The sequence below is a fragment of the Manis javanica genome, chromosome 12 (genome assembly GCF_040802235.1).
Source record: "Manis javanica isolate MJ-LG chromosome 12, MJ_LKY, whole genome shotgun sequence".
NCBI lineage: Eukaryota > Metazoa > Chordata > Mammalia > Pholidota > Manidae > Manis > Manis javanica.
In genome coordinates this window covers 12,822,263-12,839,731 of record NC_133167.1, presented here as the reverse complement: position 1 = coordinate 12,839,731, position 17,469 = coordinate 12,822,263, and the positions used below count along the sequence as shown (strand labels likewise).

Below are 17,469 nucleotides of genomic sequence, written 5' to 3'. Positions count from 1 at the left end.
AGTCGCTCATGCTCTGGAGTTTGAGTCTCTGGCCAGGAGCAGAGGTCTGGAGCCTCAGTCTTAAGGCAGGAGCATCTGGGCCAGCCAGGGGAATACAGTCCAAGTGAGAAGCTGATTATGACTGAAGGACAGGTGTGTGCGCAGGCCCCGCTCTTCTTTAGAAAAAAGCTAAATTACTGTAATGTTTTCTGGCATTCTCTGAAGAAGGGTCAGAAATAAATTCATGGCAACTCCCTGTTTTCATTTCCTAGGCCTGCTTTAACAAATTACCCCAAACGGGGTGACTTAAAACAGCAGAAATCGTTTCTTGCACAGTTCTGGAGGACAGAAGCCCAAAACCGAGGTGTCAGCGGCACGTGGCCCCTCCCATCTTTTGGGGAGAATCCCTCCTTGCCTGTTTCCCTGTCTTGTGGTCCCCGGGGTTCCTTGGCTGCAGAAGCATCACTCCAGCCTCAGACCCCGTGGTCACACCGCCTCTTCCTCTTCCGTCTCAAGACTCTGTGCTTCTCTCTCTCAGGACACTTGTTGCTGGATTTAGGGCCCACCTGGCTGACCTTTTCTCAAGATCCTTAGCTTAGTTACATTTGCAAAGAATCTTTGTCTAAATAGGTTCACATTCACAGGTTCCAGGTTAGGACACAGACGTATCTTTTGGGGTAATGCCATTCAACTCATTACACTCCCCCAAAAATCAAAGTGAAAGTATCAAAAGAAAAGGAAAGTATATGAATACAGTGCAGATGTGTAAGAAGATGTCTGGTGTCATACGATCTGTGCCAATATACTGAGCAAATGCTGTCAGAGCCCTCCCTGTCCATACTCCCTCGGGGCCACCGCTGTCCTACACACACCAGTGACTTCTGCTTGCAAACATCTCTCACTCTCTGCCTGAGGGTCTTCTCTGGTTGCTCAATTGTGTTTGGCCTAATAGCAGGTGAGGTAGACTAAAAATTCCAAAAATGAATATTCCAGGGAAAATCCTCGATGGATAGGATCTGGAGGTAAATATTTCAGCTTCCTGTCCCTCTGGTGGGATAACTTGAGGATAGCAAGTTCTATCCATTCCTTCAGAGGTCCCTGGAGGGACTGAGTCCTAACTGTCCACAGCAGTAACGTTCTTATTAATGCGCCCAGTCTTAGTTTCCTTCCATTCCCTATCATCCTTCCCTTCATCCCTGTAAAGGCTTCCTGGGACCACCTCAAGATCCTTAGCTTAGTTACTACCTAACTACCTGCATTCCAGTGCTTGGCTCAGAAGGTAGGACCCAAAAGAAGACACACTTAAATATATGCGCTTCCATTTATTGAGTACTTATGATGCCAAACATTATATAAGAACTTTATCATAGCTAATTTACTCATAAATAATAGCCATTTGAGTACCACATTACTATCATTTCATAGATGCCAATACAGAAGCTCAGAGACATCGCTGGTGGTAGCACATGGAAGGCTGGGATTTGAACCATCTGGGTGGAACTTTGAAATCCATGCCCTTAAACCCTGTGTAAACCTCTCTATATTAAGGCTCTTGCATTAGGTTCCCCAGGAAACAAGACTCTGAGATGGAGATTGGTGTATAGAGAGCTCACTGGGAAGTGTCACCGATAACAATATTCATGGGGGACTGATGAAAGCAAGGGTGGTCGGAGGGAGAAGTTGGACTGTGATACAGTCACAAAGGCTCATCCTATTCCAAGACGTGCCCAGAAACTGGAATGGCCCTTCAGAGTTGTGCTGCCTTGAAGGGGAGGTAAGGCTAGTTCTTTATACTCTCTCCAAACTGCCTGGTCAGTGGATGTGGGCTGGCAGTGAGAACATGGCTTTGTGTGAGGTGGCTCTACTTAACATAGAGCCGTCTCTGGGGGGAAACTCATCTGAAGTCTTGTGTTGTCAACATTCTCAGCAACGGGGGAGAGTGTGATTTACTCCGAGAGAGGATCGGGTGGTGCACTAAACCACGTCCTGTCTACCCTTTACACTGCTTGCATCCAGTGTTTTTTATATAATACCCTCAAGGCACAACTCCCCCAGGATGCTGGTTGACCTCTTTCCCTAGGTGAACTTTTAAGAAAAAGGTTAGTAGGATGAACTACAGGCCCCATGACTGTAGCTAGTCTTCAAGCAGCAGCTGATCTGCACATTCTAGATTTATCTTGTCCTCAGTTGCCACTTCTGCTGGTTAATGGTTTACTTGGTGGAATAACCCATAACCTCAACCCCGATGGGTCTGAACACGGATCAGTATGTCCTTCTCAGGCTATGGCCGCTATCCATTCACTGTCAAAGTTGCACAGGGAAGCACCAAGAGAAGCCCAAGTGGGTGACCTGGGTGACGAGCAGTGTTCCCTCTCCCCGTTGTGTAGCAGCGGCCTCACCTCCCCCTGATAATCAGAATCGGTCACTCCAGTGAGGGTGAGACAATTTACTCTGCTTTCCTGTCTCTTGGCACGAGGAGACCGCCGTGACTGGGTGGAGCCCGGGAGCTAAAGATTAACGGGCACTTGGTTTGCCCTCTGGTGCAGGGCTTTCCACTGGGAACTAGGATCTTTAAACTCACAGAAACTAGAGTTACAGGGATTAAAAGCACATCCCTGAGCATGATGGTGGATGGGACCATTCCGACTTCCATCCTTTGGTTCCGGACATATGTATTCTACCTTCTGTGGTCCCAACACATAAGATCGTGACTAATGTAGAGTATATGCTGAACCCCGGTGGAGGGCAGGCATCTTCTCCAAGCTGTTACCCGAACTGCACCTTCAGAAGTCCATTCTGTTGCTCTCTCACACGGCGGCAGCTTCTGAGGGGTGCACTAAGTAATAAGACCAGCATATCCCATGGTCATGTGACCACTGCCACGCCTCTTTGCTGCAAAGTGAGTAGTCTGGTCCCATATGATGTTATGTAGGACTTCTGTTAGCGGACCAGATGCTCTGTAACTACATAGTGTTGCTGGCTGAGGTCCTGTGGGAAGGAAAGGGAAACTCAGACCCTCCAAAATGAGTTTACACATCTGTCAGCATCAATCCTGACCCCTGCATGGTGGGAAGAGTGCAAAGTAGTTCTCAACAGGGGCGGTGTCATCACAGCAGTTGTGACAAAGGTTTTGGGCCATCGCACAGGGAGCTTGGGAATCAGGATGGCCTCTCAGGGGTGGCTTGATTAAAGGCAAGAGGGCTGAACCTTTGTACTCACCCTCCCGCCAGTCATTTGATTCTGACTGTCCCCAGAAAGCCACAAGACTGTGGGAGAGCAGCTTCCTTCAGCTGACACGGATTCCCAAAGAGCAATTCAGCTGAGAGCCTTCAGTCCCCACCCACCTCCGCAGCTGGCCAAGGTTCTGGCCGCACAGCATCCACGAGGGCTCATTTATCTTTCATGAGTGGGATTATGGCTGCCATTGTGTTTCCTCCCTGGGGAAATGGATTGGCCTGGAATGGCTCTTACTCAGGGCAGTGAGCAGACTGTAGGTGGTTTCAGCAGAAATTATTTCAACGGAGTGTGGGGAGGAGAGAAGAATCCAGACATTTAAGAAGTAACTGAACTATGGAGGCTGAGCTAATGAATCTAAACCTCTCTTGGCAAGAAACTGTTGAGCAGAAGAGGGATTCTGTAGATTTGCAAAGAGTGAATTAGAATGCTCTTCTTTACCCAGTGGGTGCACTTCCAAAATAGATGGCTCGCGTTATGAGAGAAATTTGGAAGATTTTTTTTTTCTCTGTGTGAAGTTAATTAGTCCCCAGGGGAGCTAAATCTGTGGCTCTAGCTTCATTAGTTCCATCCCAGCTGAATCAACTGGCCGGAGAGCAACCAGTCTTCAGGAAAGCTGTAGCAGTCAAATCCAAGATTATCCAGGAGGTCGAGTTATGTACTAAGTCAGGCAGGCAGGGTGGGTTACATTCACGTTATCTACAAAACATTTACATCATAGATATAAACAGAGAGATAACATAGATGACATAGATATCATATATCATTGTAAAGTGAGCTTTGACACTGGGGAGTCCAGTGGGGGTTGGTGAAAATTTGAGAAAGTATTTCTGTATGGATCCAAAACATCAGGAGCTATGATATTTTAATGGGACAGATTTGAAGAAGGTCAATAAATTCAGATGCCATCAGGACCTTCCATGTCATCAAATCAGCAGGTCTGATGCCACTGTAGTTTCTGAGCATCATTTTTCTATTGCCTATCTGTTTAGTGTGTCAAATATGGAGAACAGAGCTTATTATGCTATAAATATAACTGATGAGGGCAGGTGGAATTCTCATCCACTCATGAACTGTTTAACTTCTTAAATCCTATGGCTCTTTAATTTTTTTCCCATGCCAGGAAGATCTGTCCTCAGTTTAATCAGGAAGGACTCAAGCTTCTTTGAGCTGGGCTAAGAGTGGGAACCTGAGCAATCTCAGCTTCTTATGTTGTTTGTGGCAGAGGAATGGGGTGAAGGAGAGGATAGAAAATAGTGTGGGTCTCATTTTAAATAACAGAAGAAGCCCCCTTCTTATGAATATAAGAAGCATTGTTTCGGGTTGAATGAAGAGTTCAACCAGGTATGTATGGAGGTCAGGTATGGTTCATCCCTGGACATCATAAGTTCATAAGTATGCCCTTTAACAAGAGAAAATAGCCTAGACTGGTCTCATGCTCAGCAACATTGAAAGCACCTCTATATGCCTGTAATCTTATTCTCATGCACCTCTAACCTCTCTCATGGTTATCTCTTTTTCATCTTCAGATCTAGGAGCTTAAATGCCCCTTCTGTCAAACAGCAGGAGGTATCACTTGGTAGGTAACTACTGTATCTAAAGTGGCTACTTCCCTGTTATTTTCTCTCAGATCTATGATTGTTGCCATTATAGTACACACCCCAGTTTATAATCATTTTATTTCTGGGTTCACCCACTTGAATGTAATCTCCAAGAGGGCAGAGACCTACTCTGCATTATTTCACAGTCAAATACAATGCCTGATACTTTGTGATAAGTCAATAAATGTATGTGGATTGACCTAGGTCTTAGCTCTGCCATTAACAAGCTCCGTGACTTTGGACAAGACTTCCAACCCTCTCTGGGCTTCATCTGTAAAAAAGGAGGTTAGAAGAGGTTGACTCTAACTCCAGAGTTAAGTGACTTGAAATGGACCTAATTGGGTGCTTTCTGCAGTTGTGTGTGTTAGTTCACACGGTAGCCTCACTTCAGGAGTTTATTTCTCTTTCTAACTGGTTTATATACCTTATTTTTCATAAAGCAGCTTGTTTTGACCCAAGACATATCTACTGCCAAAACTGAACAAGCCCTTATTGGAAAAATATGTCCATGTCACTAAATTTCAGTATTCATGATTTCCAAAACCACTTTACTGGAAGAACATGGTCAGTCAGTACAGAAACCCCCAATACAAATTAAATTAAGTAGTAGGGTCCATTCAAAATGGTTGCAAAGTTTTGTGATCTCTTCAGAATATTTCAAATGATTGAAGAAATGGCAGTATTTACTGAGGTATCAACTTGTTCTTTCATGCTAGGAATGAGGTATTGAAAAGTTGAGAAATCCCCTTGAAAGGCTTGCTGGTGAATTCAAAGGCATACAATTACCATTATATTTATTCTTTGATCACAGAAAAATGGTCATCAGGATTCACGGGAACACATCACTCAGTCGTGAATTGTCAGCAGAGCATAGGGCTCAGATCCCTTTGTATGGGTTGACGTCAATGCCATCAGTACCACAAGTAGAAGGAAGTCAGGTCTGATTCTCTTGGCATCTGTGGTATCAACAAGTCTTTTCTGGCACTGAAATGTTTGATGGTACCCAGCTATTCATGTCATCTTTCAACCTCTAGTGACAGCTTCCACAAGGAAAAAATGAAAAGCAAGTTCCAGTATTGATAATTGTTAGCAGCAGCATCTACATTTTCCTAAGTAAGCTGGAATCAGGTAGCTAGTTGACTTAGGGGCATAAATACCACTCATACATAGCACAGCAGTGCCGAGTCGGAGAGGTAAGTAGCAGGTTGGAAGTGAGCTCACCTACAAGGGTTCAAAACACCACATCATAGCTCTAGAGGGTATTTTGCTCAGTGAAATAAGCCAGGCAGAGAAAGACAAATACTGTAGTATTTCACTTATTTGTGGAGTACAAAAACAAAGCAAAACAGAAGGAACAAAACAGCATTGGACTCATAGACACTGAGAAGTGACTAATGGTTACCAAGGGGAAGGGGAGTGGGCAGGGGTGGGGGACTGTTGAACCACTGCGATGTACATTTGATAACTTTTTTAGAAAGTATATATAAAGAAATTACAGAAAGAATAAAAATTTTTTAAATGAAAAAGCGGGGGAAAAAAAAGACCCCATCAGCTGAGAAAAGCTGGTCTGGAAATAGAGCCCTTACACAAAATGGCCGGACAACTGTGTAAAGTACATTATCCGTGTGACCACGATGGCCCGGTACTTCATTCACAGTGCACGCTGACAGGGCCTTCAGTGCAGACTCACACCCAGACAGAGATTAAATGCCTTTCTGTGTTTTAAGAGGGATTAGAAACCTGTATACCAACAGGGCGAGTCCCAGAAAGAGCAGATTTCTTCAGAATCCTGAATGCCATTGCTATAGGCTAGACAGCTCTTTGAGCCAGTAACTAAGCGCGGATTAATTCAGACCTCAACTTCAAGTCTCAAGAACAAAGAAAAAAATGTTCCTTCTTGTGAGTAAACACACTTTAAACCCTAGTTAATCTGCCCCAGGCAAAAATATTTCTTTCCCAACCTCACTCTTAAAACTCACCAAGCTCCGGAGGTCTTTGTCCTCTCCTTCCTTCTCCCCCTTTGCCCTGTGTCTTCCCACACTCCTTGGCTCCCACCCTTACCCCACAGCCTTTTATGAAAATTTCTCAAGGATGTTAGACTATTTGCCTTGCCCTTCTTTATTTGTAGTCAAGAAAAATCCATTTCCTCTTAGCCCTAGAGCCTTTTAAAAGTGTGTGCTTTAAAGATTCCCTTCCTTCTTGGTCACAAGAAATATGTATATGTAAAAATATGCAAATAACATAAAACATGTATATGTAAAATATGTAAACAGGAACTACAGGATTTCCATGAAGTATAGAAACATAGGTAATTTTATGTTATTTTTCTATAAATTGAAGATACCGTAGACAACATTTTGTATTCTGCCTTTTTTTCAGACACTAAGGATACCCCGTCTATCTCCAATCCTCCCAAGACCCCATGGCTGGAATCTATGGATAAAGTCTGAGGCTTTGGTTTGTATTAGATGTTAAGTTGTTTTTAGTCACATGCAACACAGTGAAGGAGTTTCTTTGCTCCTTCCCAAGAGCACATTGTGCTAGTGCACAGAGGGGGGAATATGTACTGAAATGGGAATGGGAAGGTGGGAGGGTCACCGCCAATGGGCAGGGCAGAGGCTCCTGTCCCCTCTCACTACCCCACTTCATCGCGTCGCCTTCTCAGTTTCTGCCAGAGAGAAATGACCCCTGCCTAGCAGGTTAGCCTCCCCCTGGTTTTCTCATCCTGGCCAATGACCAAGAAACCCTAAGTCTCTTCTCTTGTACATATATTTTATTTGGTCATTTTTTTTCTTATCTACAATGTGCCAAGCATTATGGAGAGCTTCTCTGTGGAGGTGAAAATGGACAAGAGAAGAGACAGGACCTCTGCCTAGGGGAATAGCAAGTGTGAAAACCATGACTTAGAGGACAAATCAGACTTTTAAGAAAATGTTAAACCAAGAATCATTGGTTCTACCTGAGTCTTCAAATGTTTTCAGGCATTGAATTGTTCATATTATAAGGTTATTTACAGTTCTCATACCAGTTCGCTTAGTTCCTGGGCTGAGAAACATTGGCATAGGATAGGAAGATAGTATTTTAGAAATATTTTTTCTTTAACCTTATTTTAAGCGATTGCAAACTGGAAGCCAAAAAAGGAGGAAGTTTCTGAGGTCTATGTGAAACATAATAGTTTGCAGTAAGTAAATGTAAAAATGTGTTGTTTGAATTCTAGGCGCTTGGTGTCATTCAACTTTTGATTCTTATTTCCTTTTTGAGTGTCTGGGTTTCAAATCTCTCTCCCATGAAATTTTATATGTGAAAACTGGAAGGGTCTCTTCTCCTAGAATCAGGAGCTATAAGGACAAAGAGGGCTCGGGACTGTGAGCAGACATCTTGCTGCCCAGTGGAGGAAAAACCTGAGATTAAAACCCAGCAGAAGTGAGTGGAAAGATGGGGAAAGAGAGAGAGACAGAGAGTTCAGGCATCATGGGCTGGGTCCCAGAGCCCATCAGACCTGAAGCAGGATACACATCTCAGACTTCCAAACCAACACTTTATCCTTTTTGCTTCAGTCTTAGTTTGAGTTCAATTTCTACCTCTTGCAACCAACAGATATAGATTAACATGACTTCCAAAAATATGTTTTTTTTCATTTCCACCAAACCTTGCTAGAAAAATTAGATATAAATTCATGTAAACTTTCCAGCTACCACCAAACATCGGCAGTTTCTCATATAACAGTTTTCTTGGACTCATTCAACTTTGTAACAAGAGATGTTCAACTCTTCAAGTACAGATTATCATACAGAAGAAAAGTTAAAGCGTATGTTTGCATCTGTGGAAAGAACAAACATTGGTAAGAATGAGTTGCTAATGAGGATGAATTTTCCTTCTGAATGTACTTTATTACACCCTTCATACCTTAATTGGAGATATTATTTTCAGACAAAGCTCTGCTCTTGTCCACAAATGAAAAACTTAATTTTTCTTAGGTTGAGAAACAAGCACAATTTTTCCCCTATTTCTTGGATATATAAAGAAGAGCCATAAATTGGAGAGGTTGGTGGCCTGTGTCTGTGGTTTGTACAAACTGCTTCCACTTTTTCCTGAAACATCAGAAGACGAATCACTGTTGAAAATAGTGGGGTTGTTGCCAGGCCACTTAAGCCAATCCTGAAGATGAATTATTAGATTTAAACCCCAGGAAGTGGAGACTCAGATGGAGAGGAGCTGGGCCCATGACCTCCTTTCCCATCCTCGTTCACCGCAGTAAAGAAAGAAAACCCAACACATGGATAAACTGGAGACCCTGGGCTCAGGGGTGGGAGTCCTAACTTCAGAACTACTTCTATCAAAGCTAAGAAACTGAATAATAATAAAGTCCTTTAGTCTCTCTCAGTTTCCTTGCTCAGTGAGAGTATCTCAAAGTTTTGGTGATGATTTCATAAAAAAATCTTGGATTGCTGAGGCAGTTGACAGTTTTAGTGGTTTTCACACTCAAAGGCTTGAAACACCACTTAAGGGAAATGCAATGAGTCTCTGTGAAAAGAGTAACCATTTGGCTTTGGAATTGTTAAGTGTATTTCTGCAAAGTCAGGTGGGCCTGGGAAGCCCTGCAGAAAGTCCCGGGAAGTCTAATTCATAGAGCAGCACCCCCTTCACTCTCTGCCTCATTAGCCATTTAGGGAAAATGACCAGATACAGTATTAGAAAGCTCTGCGGCAAAGCAGAAACTGCTTGAGCTGGAAGACAGCTCCACCTATTCACTTTCTAAATAAAGAAAGAGTGACTCATGGTGCTTCTGACATTTGTGCAAGGTCTCGTAAGGGTTTAGTGGTCCTTAGGGGAGGCTCAGTCCTCAGGATGACACTGAAGTACTAAGTATTTCTCACAGATTCTGGCCATCAGCCTTTCTTAAAGTATGTGTGTTGGAATACTGGTGAGCAGATGTTCCGGGCAAAAGTTTGCTAGACAAATGGATTTGGGAAATGACATGTACGAGTCCTTCTTGGAGCGCACTAATGACCCAGATGTCTTACAGTGGGGAAAAAAAAGAGCATTTACCTATATTTATCAAAGAGTTTGCCCAATATATTTGATAAAGAAACCCTGTGCTATGTAATACCCACCCACCTGAGTAGATCAAGTTTTCCATGTGGGAAAAGCCTTGTATGTCTGTTTAGTGTTAGCTCTGCCCAGGGACTCAAGCTTCCATGTACATTTTTAACTTTGTTCTGGGCTTTATTGAGCCAGTTTAGATTGTATTAAAATGTTAAATTAAAAAAATTAAATATTCTACTGCAAGAAAATTTCAAGCATATTGTTTCTGATATTTTTACAGCACAACTTAGGAAATACCAATGTGCTATAACTCAATGAAGTTCAGCATGTGGTTCTTGGAATCAAACAATCAGATAATTAACTTTCTGAGTAAGCTTGAAATATGAATCCATGAGTCAGGATGACAAGCCAGCTCGGTTTGGGTGTGCCTAGCCGACTAGGATTTATTAGTAACCCTAAATGGACCTTTTTACCAATACTACTGAACACCTTTCAGTGAAATTGCTACTTCTTTCCAGGGCTCACTAATTCAAATGCCTTCAGGCAACAGCATAAATGGGTAAAAATGCAGTAGAGAGTGGTAGGGACCATGGTGAACTGGGGAGGACTTGACTCCTAAAAGCAAAAAATTTTTTTTGCTGTTTTCCAAGCAGAATTCATTTGGGGGCTGAATTAGTTACATGTGATGTCAGTGGGTAACCCTTGTTTTGACCTTAAAAGGGGAGGCAAGACCTAAGTAATAGCAACTAGAATGATCCTAGAAAATAGTGGCATTTTGCTGCCTGGTAAGATTAGGGAACTGAGTAATTGACTTATCAACATCATGATTTATGCTTCATGGTTCCCATCCATGAGACTGATCTCACCAGTGATATGAGGATTTGCCCTTTCTATGAAATTGGCAGAGAGGGACATGCATTTAGCATCCAAACTAGACTGAGCATTATCGACTCTCTTGAAAATTCAGAAGGCACTAGAGTAGCCCAGCAATGATTTGGGGGCATCATTTTGGCCAACAGTAGCATAGTACCAGGGAAACTCACAGTGGTGTCATATGTTGAGATTTTAGTGCTAATAGGGAGTTTACTTTGGTGAGGTGAGACCTGTAGAATTTTCTGGGAAAATCAAAACACCATAAGTTAAACCAAGAGAAGATTGCCTAAAAGTGATCGAATGGTTGAAAATCAGTAATCACATGGAAAATTAGATGGAAATGGGTTATTTTGTTTGTAAGAGTTGCCAGGAAGCCTCTACATAAAGCAGGTTCAGGAGATAAATGTTGGTAATGAAAGGTAATTTCTTTCTGGAAAACATTTTAATTTGGATAAATACGCATGCTCAGTAATTGAGGAAGGGCATCTTTCCCAGACATGGGAAGAGCCATGAGCCATGCAGGTGGCAATGGGATTCAAGAGCATTTCTAAACCTTCTTCCTCCAAGACTTTCAGAACACAGAAAGTCCATTTTGTGAGTTTTCAAAGGGTGATAGTGTTTCTCTTTTGGCCTCAGATAAACTCCCACAGTGCCTGTTATGGTGCCATACCTAGAGTGGATGCTCAGTGCACAACTGAAATTTGTTCCTGGAAGAACAATAACACCAGCTATCGTTGACTGACCCTTCGACAAATATGAGAAAGGCACTGAACTGAGTGCTTTATATACAATGCCATTAATTCTTTGGCAACCCCTGTATTATAGATAAAGAGACTGAACTTCAGAGAGGGTGGGTACCTCATCCAAAGTAATGTGACAAAGCTGTAAGTGGCAGGGTCAAGAAATAAAGCCCATATGCTTTTAAACATACTCTGTAACTAGATAGGAGTTTGTAGAAATGGAGATGTCTGAGAAACAAGTGGATTTGGGGGAAGGGGAGCTGGAGTCTATAGATATTATTGGATTGTGTTTGGGAAGGTATAAATCAGGAAGAGATTTGAAGAAAGAAGGAAATAGGGCTCTAGAGAGGAGAGGGGGCACTACAGATTAGAAAAGACTCAAAGCCATCCATCCTATCTATGCTTTAAAACTAAATAATGCAATTATTGGTGACTATGAGGCTGGGATCCTGCTGACAGCTTGGGTCAAGAGTATATATTAAGTTAAATAGTGTCCCCCAAAAGACATCTCCAACTTCTAAACCCTGGAACCTTAGACTATGATCTTAATTGGAATAATGATCTTTGCAGATATAATTAAAGTAAGATTCTCCAGGTGAGATCATCTTGGATTAGGGTGGGCACTTAAACCCAATGATGTGCATCCTGTAAGAGAGAGAAAAGAAGAGAGAGAAATGCGAGGGGAAAGCCATGTGTAGACAGGGGCAGATACTGGAGTGATTTGCCCAAAAGCCAAGAATATCAAGGATTTCCAGAGCTGCTAGGAGCTAGGATTGAGGTACAGAACAGGCACTTTCAGAGCCTCCACAAGGAATCCACCTTGTTGTCTTGATTTCAGACTTCTGGCCTCCAGAACTAAAAGAAAATTAATTTCTGTGTTTTAAGCCACTATGTTCATGGCAATTTGTCACGGCAGCACGAGGAGCTAATACAGAGCTCCTGTCAGATTTGTCGCTAAGGACCTGCTCCCTGTGGTTCACAGGTTTCTCTCAGGGCTTCATTGTGCATCTCCAGGGAAATGGTTTGATAATGGGGAAATGTAGCTGGACATCTGGTTTGGGAGCTGGAAACTCATCTTGAATGTCACCTATTAGGTGGTACTTTCATGTTCTTACTGAGGAACTGTCTAAACTGGCAGTAAAAACAGACCATTCATTTGAATTCCTCAACTCCCCATCTTGATTCTTCTTTCATTCCTTCTGTGGCCTGACCTTGAACAATTGATTCACTATCAGTTTCTTGGCTGGCAGACCAAGACTGCACCATCAGCTGCTTTATTCAGCTAATGACTGCAGAGTCTGAAGGGAAAGACTGACTAGTCTGCATCTAAGACCGCCACAGAGTTGAAATGCACTAGGCCCAAGGAACAGGTGTCATGGCTGTGTCCCAGCTCCCCCATCCCAGAGTTGTGCAGACTTATCCTTCAGGGTTAAAAAGTTAGCAGTGACTCTCCATAATGGGTTAATATTCTGGTATTGAAATATTTGAGCGCAGAGCTATGATGCAATGTCTCAGTGGGCATCACCCCCAAGCCTGCTATGGAAACAAACCCCCAGAGCCCCTGGAAGAGGAGCTGAGATAGACCTTCAGTGTTGCCGCAGATTCAAAACACACATCGTGGGTCTGTAATGAACTGAACCTCTTTTTCCCAGTGGACAGGTTTACCTATCCTGTGCTCCACTAACAGTTTCCCGTGGGTGAGAGGCACTCAGATGCGATGCACAGATAGGAACAGGTGCAAAAATGCAGTATCCCCCACATTACAGATCCTGGGCTGTGCTCTTCTGAAATCACCTACCATCATCACATCGTTTTGTTTCGTGTTCTATTCTGTTCTCACAGGTATTATCTCTGCAGCATTTCATCTGTGCTACCTTTGAAAACATCTGCTGTCTTTGCTGGGAAAAGAGAGAGATGTGATGCTTCCAGCTGGTGAAGAAACAATGCTTTTCCATACTTATTAATGCTAAAAAAAACCTTTATTTACTCATTCATTAGATTTTTTCAGCAAATATTTATTAAAAGCCTTTTTGAGGTATTAGGCTATGATTATAATAAAGTTTCTCTTCATGGAGCATGTACTCTGGTGGGGAGACTGACACCATATGAATGACACATGACTGTACGATTGTCCAGGTGGTGATTAATGGCTATGAATTAAACCCAGGAAGGGTAAATAGGCCGAGAGGGTTCACAGGTGTCTTAGTCAGCCAGGGCTATTACAAATATCATAGACTGAGTGGCTTAAACCACAGAATTTTACTTCTCCTAGTTCTGGAGGCAGAAAAGTCCAAGATCAGGGTACTGGCCGATTTGGTTCCTGTCTCCCTTGCTTGGAGACAGCTGCAGCCTTGGTGTGTCCTCACGTGGCAGAGAAAGAGAGAGTGCCTGTAAGGATGCCAGTCAGAGTAAGTCTCCATCCCCATCACTCAGGTTATTTCTTTATTCAAAATACAGTTGTATTGGGGGCTAGGGCTTCAACATATGAATATTGGGGGCACATGATTCAGTCCACAGGTGTAACGGAGGTTGCTATTTTATGTAGGATGGCTAGGACAAGCTTCCCCGATACTGGATCTAAGAACTAAAAGGAATGAGGGAAGGAATCTTTTGGATGACTGGAGAATACTTTCTAGATACCTAGGAAAACAAAAGCCAAGCCCCCAAGATAAGAATGTGCTTGGAGAAACATCTGGGAGATCCATGGATCTGCAATGCAATGGCCAGGGACCGAGTGCAAGAAGTTGGACTCGAGAGAGGCTAAAGGGTTGGAGCAGACTGTGCACAGCTCTGTAGACCACTGTCAGGCCCTGAGTAGAAGTGACATTATCTGACCTATGTTTGGAAGGATCCCTGGGGTGGTAGTTTGTATACTTTCTTACTTCCTCCAAAGAGAGCTCAGAACTATTCTTCTACCACCTGTGCATGCACATCTCTTCTCATTTTAGTAAGTAGAGCTTGTTTCTTCTCCTCCTGAATCTGGGCTGTTCTTATGATTGTCACTGACCACAGAATGCAGGGGAAGTGACCTACTTGGACTGCTGAGACCAGACCTGAGGAAGATGGACAATTTCTGCTTCCTGCCTTTTGAAACCCAGCTTCCATGCTATGAGGAACCCAGGCATATGGAGACACCACATGGAGGAAAACCACAGGCTATGGTTGACAATCCCACCTGAGCTCCCCCACAGCAGTTGGCACTACCCATCCACTGCCATCTCGGACTTTCCAGCCCAGCCCTGAATGCCTTCACCCCCACCCATCATCATACTGAGCTGAAGAGCTGTCCACCTGAGATGGTCAACCAACCAAATCATGAAAAATAAAATAGCTGTTGTTTAAAGCCACAGGTTTAGAATGGTTTGTTATGCAGCAGTAGATAACTGAAATACTCCCCCTCTCATTCTCCTTTTCTTCATCCCTCCCTGCTTCCCTTCTTCCTTTCAAGCCCCTTTCCTTCTTTCTCTTTTCCCCTTTTCCTCTTATCTTTCTCTCCTCTTCTCTCTCTAGTTATCCCAAGAGCGGTTAACTCTGTATTAGCTTTTTATTGATGCACAACAAATTACCACCAATTTAATGGCTTAAGACAACCCTCTCCTATTAACTTTAAGTCAGAAGGCACATACTGGATTTTCTGCTTAGTCTCAAAGGCTGAAATCTGTGTGTCAATCAAGCTGAGTTCTTGTCTGTAGGCTCTAGAGAAGAATCCACTCCCAAGTTCATTCAGATTATTGGCAGAATTCAGTTCTTGCAGTTGTAGGATTGAGGTCCCCATTTTCCTGCTGACTTTCAGCCAGGGGCTGCTGTCATTTCTTAAACGCTGCTGCCCACATTCCTCGCCAGAGGGCCTCCTCTATTTCCCAGTCAGCAGGGATGCATGAAATCTTTCTCCAGTTCTCAATCTCTGACTTTCTCTTCTGTGATGGGCCAGCAAAACTCTCTGCTTTCACAGGGCTTATGTGATTACATCAGCCTCACCCATATATTCTCTCTACCTTTGGTCAACTATGCTGTGTAACACAGCTTAATCCTGGGACTAAAATCCACCATATTCACAGCACTGGGAATTATGCAAGGGGCGTGTACTGGGCTTGAGGAGAGGATCTGGGGGACCATCTTAGAACTGTGGTAGGCACAAGCACGGCCTGATGATGATCAGTGTTTTGAGAAATTAGATCTTTGTGGAGCACGAGGAGAGTGCATCGAAAGTCTTCTTGGACTATGCATGAGTACTATCTATTTAACTACTAGAGTTGATTTGCATGAAGAGTTGGTTTTTGACTGAAGGAGGAAAAAGGAAAGCTTTTGTTAGCAGGTGCTCAAGATTGGGGGAAGAACTTAGCTTGTGCATACCCCCCACCCCACAGATCGATTGTGAACCCCTCTGGAGAAACAGCATAGGTGAGAAGCAGAAAACAGCTGAGTTCAGGGAATTAGGAAGGCATTGATCCTATAAGGCTCTAGAGAAGAATCCACTCCCAAGTTCATTCAGATTATTGGCAGAATTCAGTTCTTGCAGTTGTAGGATTGAGGTCCCCATTTCCCTGCTGACTTTCAGCCAGGGGCTGCTGTGAACATGCTTCAGGATTTCAGTAGCAGTGTGAGGACCTCAACCACCCTTCCAGCAGACACTCACACCTTTCTGGGATATTCACACCCTTCCATCTCTTTCAACTTTGGTCTCCAGGGTAGAAGTGCAGTGGCCAGAAGAGCAGCAAGCGTGGCCAGAGCTCCAGGTTCTCACAACAGCAGGGAAGTGGAGGTGTCTGGGGCAACGAATCCTGTTTAAAGCTCTGCATTAGGGAGATAAGTTTAAGTGGCTTTTTAAAAATCTTTTGAATTTCATTTTTAAAGAAATATCGATGGCATTTTCAAAAATTGATGGTGTACAATATTACATTAGTTTCAGATGTTCATTTTATAATCCTGACTAAGAATGGGAATCATGAAATCGATTGCTATTTTACTACCTCTTAGTCCTAGAAACATTTTTATCATTTCCCTTCCTGGAAATTGCAATGAAATGTTCACAAGCTTATTTTGCTTTCTTGATGATAACATGCCTACCTTGAAACATTTTTGTCTGTCCGGTTCATCTACATGTTTAAAGCCTTCCTTGTTATGTTACTCAGAGTTGAAGGCTGCTGTCTTCTGGGTACCAGGGACCTTTATGAAGACTTCAATTAGTTCTTTCATTTTAAAGGGTGTTCAGATATCAAGAGAGGATAATTACCCCCATGTTGTGCTTCCGGTTGTATATACATCACATAAAAGTAGACAAGAATGATTTTTACATCAGTGATATCTAAGGTTCCAAACATAATTATATGTTTATGTCAAACTTGCTCCTAGGTCATTCTTTCTAAGGGCTTCATGAGCCTCACATAGCCCCCTCTTCACTGTGGGGAGCGGCTCTGCAATGTGCTCTGATTGATAAATGAATGCTATTATTTGGGTGGTAGATGCAAGATGAGGTGTAGTCTTGCTCATGCCCAGGCAAAATGTGTGGAAGAACATTGGCTTTCTCTCATCTTCTCAAAATTTGAAGCTCACTTCTACCTCAGGGTCTTTGTACATGCTGCTGCGTCTGCCTGAAATGCGCTTCTCCCAGATCTCGAAGGAGCCCCAGTGGGTGCTTGGGTGCTCCCTCCTCAAACAGGTTGTCCTTGACCTTCATATCTAGAGTGGTTCCCTGATGCTGTTGATCAAGTTGCCCTATTTTTTTTTCTTTATAGCACTTACAACAATCTGTAATACTTGTGGTACGTGTTTACTTTTGTAACCTGTTGTCGACTGAGACCTTTTATGTTATTCTTAAATGGCTGACTTAGGTTCAAAACCGAGGATGAGTAAGTTGTTATATATCCCTGAATTCTAAAAGTTCTAAAAATTGTCACGAAAATCCGACCATCCCCTGGGCCTAACTCAAAAGCTGCAGGTATGTCCCTGTTACCTTTAACTGATGAGAGGAGGGTAGGTTCTGGAAAAGGAGGGTG

At 43.1% G+C, this 17,469-nt stretch overlaps 1 long non-coding RNA gene across 2 annotated transcripts in view; it reads right to left on the bottom strand.

Moving 5' to 3' along the window:
• Nucleotides 1-1,580: 1,580 nt before the first annotated feature.
• The window catches only part of LOC108384253 (uncharacterized), a 57,130-nt gene continuing 41,241 nt past the window's right edge, over nt 1,581-17,469 (bottom strand). Inside the window, exon 3 of one of the 2 annotated variants that reach the window (XR_012123491.1) lies at nt 1,581-2,967. This is a non-coding gene — a long non-coding RNA (uncharacterized lncRNA). Of the gene's footprint in view, nt 2,968-15,993; nt 16,267-17,469 lie in introns of those variants that run through there. The other variant, XR_005060803.2, reaches the window with a different exon arrangement.